Below are 8,514 nucleotides of genomic sequence, written 5' to 3' on the forward strand. Positions count from 1 at the left end.
ATTATATTTTTTAAAATTAGTGTAACAAGGATTAATAATCTTGTATTGTTACTCGAGTCTCAAATTTATTTTCATATGTTTTGTTTATGAGGAGTTAAATTGTGTGAAATGTGAATGTTGATCAACAATTTCAATTATATTTGTTTGTCAAATTAATACCAGAAAATTCATAATTTGTAGTATTTTCTTGTATAATTTTTAAAAATTTAATTCGTAATTATAAAATTTTAAGTTGATCTAATTAATTTAAGTTCAAAAACTAATCCAATTAATAATAAGAATAAATATAACACATGAACAAAATAGATTGGTCCCAAAACTTCTGTATGTTAAAAATAGCAAACGCCATTTCGAATACAAACTCATAATATTGATCTTTTGAAATTTCAAGAGAGCGTTTAAAATACTTGAAAGAAATAAACAAAAATAAATTATAGTATTTTTTGCATGTAATATCTTCTAAATCCTAAAAATAAAAGCTATATGAATACTTTTATTTTTTCTATTACCATTTTTAGTATTAGATTAAAATCAAATACCCTGAACATTATTAAAAACTTTAAATCTATTAATTTTTAATTAAAATTATGCAAAATTAGAGAAACACTCTAGTTTGTAATCCCACAATCCCACAACCCCTCACCCACCTTATTAATGCATAAAAAATTTATCCAAATTACAGCGTAGGAGAATATAAGTAACTATAATCTATAATATATTAAAACTGTAAAGGACCTTAAAATATTGTTTGAACATTTTGTCCTTCATTAAAAGCCTATGCTTTAGACAAAATCGTCTTTTTACTATTTTTTCTAATATTTAAGAGTTAAAAATTAATTAAATATATTTATGGTAAAAAAAATTCTTATTAGAAGTCATCATAATTAACAACTAATACTTTTTCATTAGCTTAAGAATTCTAAATCAACTAAAATTAATTTTAAGAAGATTTGGAAAATCCAACAATAAATATAAAATTGTTATAATAAGAAAAAATTTAAGAAGTACCGAATATTTAAACGTTTTAAGTACACAATAAGGATGTAATTAATAATTTTTTAAAGATTTGACTTTAAAAACAAGAAAGAAATAATCACATCAATTTTTTTTAATTATAAGTAAATGTATAATTTTTTAATTTAATTAACTATATAATTTACTATACATATAAAATACTTAGAGTATGTAGAAATTTTTTATATTTATTAATTGTTCTTGTGTAAATCAATTTTACTTGTTCCATAAGTTTAGGGAATAGAAAAAAGTTAGTACATTTATTAATATAATTTGGAGAAGATTTATTTAAGAAAATATGATAAAATTTAAACAAGGCTATGAAAGTCTTTTCATAATTTTGTCAAATTTAGGCCAAAAAATTGTGGTCATTTAGCACTATACATCAATTTTGTAGGTTATAAATATGAAATGTTACGTTGACAATTATGAGTATTATTAAGAACAAAAATAATAAAGATAATTAAAGGTGAAAGTTAAGAGTTTTAGTGAAAGATTGTCAATTATTTATAGAAAGAAGTATTATAAATTTATACATCAATTTTGGAGGTTATAAACATAAAAGGTTATGTTGACAATTATGAGTATCATTAAGAATAAAACTAAGAGAAGAGAAATTGAAAAGGATACAATAGCCGCTATAGTAAAATGAAAAAGTCATCATAACGTATAAGATATACTAGTGACAATTTAGTTTTTTTTTTTTTTTTGTAAATGTGAATATATATATATATATATTTTCAAAATCTAACTATACCATACTATTAACAAACTCTAATAAAACTACATGAAATATCTCTTTCTTTGACCTCTTTTCTCGTTTTTTCTATTTTTAAATTTTCAGATGTAATAGAGTGTTATATTTTCATGAAGTAAAATATCTCAAAATTATATATAATTTTTGGAGGTTATAAACATGAGAGATTAAGTTAGCAATTCCGAAATCATTAAAAATAAAATTAATAAAGATACCAATTAACGAGGAAAGTTAAGAACTTTATCAAATTCATGTGCACGCTTTTAAATTATCAAACCTTTAGTTATTTCTACTTTAAAATAGACAAGCATTGAAATCTAAATTAAATTCTCATCAACAAAAAATGTATTATCTTTGTTCTCCTTTAAATATCGCTATTCTTAAACTAAAATAAATTTGTTTTTATAATAGTAGCTCAGTAGCACTTTAATAAATGTGAAAATAGAGCTTTTAAAACTATAGATTTCATACAATACTAAATAAAATAATTGACGTTAGTAAATACTAATTTTTTTCTTACTTGGATCGTCCAAAATTATTTAGATATTGATATGTTTGTGGCTAGAACGATAAGGATGGAAGACTTCAAAAAAATAAGAACGTCATTAATAGATAGAAATTGGGAAACAACGTCAAAAAGAAGAAATTAAATAAAAAAGTGAACCACATTTGAAAGGAGTTTCCTAACAATACAAACCTACAGAGCCAGTTCAAAAAAAAAAAAAACATCTTTTCCAAGTGAAATAAATATAGAAATAATTCCAGCAAAACATTTAAATTCCTTGTAATATTGCGACAAAATATAACGATTCATTTATCCTTGCTCTCAATACCGAATGAGCCTTTGATAGTCCAGGTACTTACATAACATAGAATAAGTTAAAACAACTCAAGAATTAAACTAGAATTCAAATTAAAAAGGAGACTACAATTAGTCGAAAGATATTAAAAAAATTATAGTAAGCTAAACGAATTTTCCCTTCTGATAAATTCAAAATGCATCGTGTAATTAGTACTTATGCATATTCTTTCACACGTGAATATTGTATTACATTGTAAATGAAGAATTTACCTTAAACAACAATGAAAAGGGAAGAAAATTCCTCACTGCTAACTTAGATCAAAATTTAATAGTTTTCATTGATTGACTCATATTAGAAGAGATCAAGAGTAGACATTAAAAATGAAGGAAGGAGAATAGAAATGTACATCCAAAACTTCATGATTGTTATTTATAGATTAGTTGAGTCATAAAGAAGGGAGTTCACAAACATGTTTTTAAATGGAGAATATAAAGATATGGAGGTTTTTTGTAACCTATAAAATATAATTAAATAAATAAATGTGATAGGTTTTTTTGAACAAATTGATCAATGCGAAAAATGAAAGATTTTTTTAAAAAAAAAAACACAAAAAGATAAATAGCAATGGAGGCCATAGAGAGGTGCTACATCACATTTTCTATGATTCTACTATATATATATATATATATATATATATATTGATTTGAAATAGTATAGGTGCAAACAATGACCCAAACACGAAATTAAGAAAATAAAAAACAGATCAAAATGCAAAAATGTAAATACTAAATGTTGGAAAATACTAAACGTTGAAAGGTGTTAAGTCAAAACTAAAAGTCTAAAATATCCAATCTATTACTCCCTCCTTCCGTTCGCTTTTATTTTTCACATTTTGACTCGACACATCAATTAACAAAAATAATTAATAATACGATTATTTTACCATAATATCTCTATTAAATTATGTTTACATTTTATCTTAAAATTAATTTTAAGAAAAAATAATTAATGCTAAGGATAAAATAGAAACAAAGAAATTGTCTTTTCTTGATATGTCAAAGATGATAAGTAAAAGAAGAAATTCAATCAGATAACTAGTGACAAGTAAAAGCAAACGGAGTGAATATTCTTTATTTCCCCTTTTTGTGGATTTTTTCTTATTTTTCCTCTCATATTTTGTGTATTTTATTGTAACAACATTAATTACATGATTTTTTCTTATTTTACCATTTTCCCTCTTACATTTTGTGTATTTTATTGTAACAACATTAATTACATAGCTGAACAACTAATGCTTCACTCTTCCTATTCCCCTTTTGCCTTTATTTGTCCCATTAAACATAATTTAATAAATAGAATTTTAAAAGCCACTATTAATAACAAACATACAGGCTTTTAATTGTCATTTTGTCTTATTGTTTTGGTGATTCAATTCAACTTAATGGAGTATTTAGAAGGTCTAAAACCACCACAAATTCAAAGTTATTGTTGTATGCCTCAATTGAAAGATCAAAACCCCCATTAGTTTGTAATAATGAGCCCTTAAAATACAACCATTTATAACCCAAAGAAACTAGTCTGTCTTTTAATTTGAATTGCACCCAAGACAGTAAGGAACAATGGAAGGAGAAATCATCAATCATGGTGAGAAATTCAAATGGTAGAAATTTCATGCTTGATTTTTATTTTTCCCTTTCACATGCTTTTAAGATTTGAAGGGCATTTATCCATTACTGTTGTATTGATTGAAAATTTATGTCAGTTTTACTTGATTTTATTACTTGCATAAAAATATCATTGCATAGTCAGTTTCATATTTGGATAATCTTGCTTTCAAAAGTATTGTTCACCTTACAATGTTCAACTTTTTATTTTGCTCATGACTAAAGAAAGCATATATATAATCCTTTTGGTAATATTATGCTCTTTATATGATTCAGAAAATATGGAACATCAATTGAGATTTTAAAATTAGCCTTTGCCCTCCCATTTCAGACACAGAGAGCTGATGCTATTTTTAAAAGTGTGAGTGTTTTTGCAGATTTTTTTTCTTCCGTGAATAACTTTTTTTTTTCTTCTTATAAAAAAAAAGGAAAAATTACATAAACTAGCAACCTTAAGATATTAATTACAAGAAATAACAATAATTTGGCAAAATTACAACTGATACCAAAACTAGCAATATTTTATCATTTTTTCTAAAAGCGCGTGAAATCTACTCTCTTATTTTCAGTTCCCTATTTTTACTCTACTTTACCTATTTCACTTCCCCCAACTTTTTTTTTTCAAATTCCCCCAAATTCTGCATGAAATCCCATATCTTGATAAAGATCATCTCCGCTTTTTAAGGTAAGTTTTTATTTAGTTAATGCATGTTATTTTTTTCCCATTTAATTTTTGTTAAGGTGTTTTAGTGTCGCCATTTTTTCAAAATTAGTTTGCGAAACTCGTCTTTTTGGGTTTATGTTTTTTATCTGTTGAAATTGTACTAGTTAATGTATAATGGCTCAACATGCAAATCGTAGTAGTTCAATTAGATAAAATCAATCGAAGAATTTAGTTTTTGATGAACTACCGTCGTTTAGTTTTGGTTTAACACAAGACCAAGTTTTAACTTGGGTTCTACTAATATTCTGTCTAACGAAGGTGTTATCGTTGAAGAGTTGAGATCGAAGCACCGTAACAATCCCGAAAATATTGTGGAGCATTGACAAAATCTTCATCCCCAAAACCCATAAAATTTCAAAAATCAGTGAAAAGGAGAAAATCAGATGAAAAAGGAGAATGTAGTAAAATTGCAAGTCCCGTTGCATCAGATTATGAATCTGAACAAGAGAAAGTGGAGGAGGTATGGTGTTATTCGAAAATTTTGTTATTTATATGAATTGTATATGTTATATACAATATATTTTAAATATGTATTTGATATCTAAAATTTGTGTAAGATATTTGTATTTATCAATGGCAAGGTTTTTGTATATATATTCTTAAATAGAAGTGTATTATGTATTCTGAAAATTCATTTGTTACATAATTTGTATATGTGTTGTCATACTCTGTTCTTGTAAATTAAATTTGTACAATTCATGTTCTCATTCACAAAATACATATGTGTTTGTTGAAATATAATTCTAATATGTATTCTGAAAATACATTCAATTTAGATATGTGTTTTTATGTTTACCTCTAAGAATTTTATTCGATGTTATGTATTTGGTAGTCATTACATTTTGAATGTGATATGTAGTTCTTGTTTGTTGAAATATATTTTTTAGGCCAAACCCATCGATAGCCCCTCAAACTTTTCCCTAAAATCCATTTAGGCCCCTAAACTAAGACCTGTACCTATCAAACCCCAAAGCCCTTAAACCCCCTCAATTTTGTTCCAATTAGGCATTTTTTGCCTAATCAGCAAAATGTATATAGAGAGTGTGTTACACTCGCGTGACGTGGCAAAAATATCCAATAAAAAAAAACATGTGGGAAAAATAAATATATGTGAAATTGCTGATTTTTATTTTATTTTCTATTTAATTATCTATTTAATAATAGTTTTTTAATTTAAAAAAAAAAAGAAAAAAAAGTACCCTCCACCTACCAGTCGTCTTCTTCACTAGCCCCACCCCTCATCCCCTTTTTTTTCACACACACACATAGAGTATCCTCACACACAAAGCCCCCCACCCCCATCCCCATCCCATGCCCCATCCCCTTCGTCTTTACACACATACAGATCGTCCTTATCCCCCTCCCCCATCATCTTTATTTTTCCATTCTTGATAAGCAAAATCATCAAAATAACAAATAGTAAATCAGCAAAATGTCAAATTTTGCAAAACAACCCATCATAAATTAAGCAAGAATCTTCATATTTTCCATTCTTGATAACCAAAATCATCAAGAGCAAATAGTAAACCATCAAAATTTTGGATTTTGCAAAAAACCCATTATACATTAAGCAAAATTAAACCAACCAAAAAAGAAAATACAGTAAAATCATGCAAAATGGGTGCATTTCAACTTTTCTAAGTTCTATTCTCCATTCTTGATAATTTTGAGCAACAAAATTGAAACCACGATGCAACAATATTAGAAGAAAAATCAAAAAAGTTTGCTAAACAAAGAGAAAATGGAAAATCTCCATCACCAACTAAAAGTATTTGATGAAATGAAGAATAATGTTGTATTATTTTATCTTCTTCTTCTTCGTCTTCTTCATTTATTATTATTGAATTTTCTTCTTCTACTGTTTCCTCCATATCCGCCATAGCTGCTGCACTTTTTTCTTTTTATTTTTTTGCTTTCTTGATTGTACTGGTACTATTGGAGGTTGACGACGATTTGTTGGGGGTGGAGGGTGATGAAGACGACGATGAATACGGTTGGGGGTTGGGGACGATCTGGGGGTGGGGGTTGATGAAGACGATGAATAGGGTGGGGGCGTTTTTCTTTTTTTCTTTAAATTAAAAAATTATAATAATTAAAAATTATGTTAATCAAATAATTTAAATATAAATTTTTTAATTAAAAAAAAAGCAAAATATTTTTTATTTTACTATTCACGCGTCCAAGGAGAGTGTAACACACTCTTCTTGTCAAATCAACATTTTGTACCTGATAGGTACCAATTTTAGCACTTGAGGTGCCTGATAGGTACAAGCCTTAATTTAGGGGGCTACGTGAATTTTCGGGACAACTTTGAGGTCCTATCGATGGGTTTGACCTATTTTTTACATACATCAGGAGACGATAATTTTTGAATATGTGTTGATAACTTAGATATTGACTAGTAATGTAACTTTTAGGATGTATTTTCTTAAGTACACATGCTGCATTGTTTAGACATGTAATTGTATTTTTATGTTGTATAGGTGTTGTGTTCTCAAAATATACATGGCAAGAGTAATTCATGCGTATGTTTCAACTGTTGACGATGTTTCAACTATTGATTTTGATCCAGATCTTCTTTGCACGAGATATGCTTTAATGTTGTGGCATTATGGTTCGAGGAAAGAAGAAGAGAAGGCACAAAGTGATGATGAAGCACCAATGAGGCATCTTAGAGATATTGGGATAACAGAAGATATTGAAGTGCATGATATTTGAAGATTATTTTAAATTTGTTGTATTTTACAATAATGAACTTTAGGTAGACTAAGATTTAGTTTAATATTCCTTAGGTTTCATATGTCACTTTAATGTTGAAAATTGATATCTTAATATTTTCTTTGCTGTAATTGTTAGATTTTTAATGTTTAAATTTCTAAAATACAGTTGTTCGTGCTTAGTTTATTCTACTGTTATGCATATTTTGGTATAAATATGTGCTTTCTAGTTTTGAATATAATTTTTCGTAATGAATATGTATGTTTCAGTCATTATATGTATTTTTCAGTTATGCATTTGTATTTTTCATTTTATGCATATGTATTTTTGAGTAATGCATATGTATTTTGAGCAATGCATGCGCTTTTTTTCAATTCTGCACATATACTTTTGAATAATACATAATTATTGTATAGTTTTACATAAGTCTATATATTTTTATGATGCATATATATTTATGATTAATACATAAGTATCGTACCAGAAATGCGTGTTGTACCCTTTTATGTTAGGCATATGTATTAAAGCATAATGCATATGTATATATAATTAACACATATCTAGTTATGCATAATGCATATGTATATATGAATACTGCATTTATTTTTTACAAGTCTGAATATATATTTTCTGCTATGCATATATATCCTGGACTTGAACCAGATATGGACAGCTATCTCTCGAGCATAGGTTTAGGTTCAGCCTCAATGGGAAAATAAAATGGAGCACCAAACAATGCATCTTCACAGACCAAGAACTACGAGATCACCCCTTTCATTCTGGGGTGACGGAGGGATTGTACCATTCAAGTTGTTTTTTTCTTGACTCGAAATC

Source organism: Capsicum annuum, chromosome 9 (genome assembly GCF_002878395.1).
Source record: "Capsicum annuum cultivar UCD-10X-F1 chromosome 9, UCD10Xv1.1, whole genome shotgun sequence".
Taxonomy (NCBI): domain Eukaryota; kingdom Viridiplantae; phylum Streptophyta; class Magnoliopsida; order Solanales; family Solanaceae; genus Capsicum; species Capsicum annuum.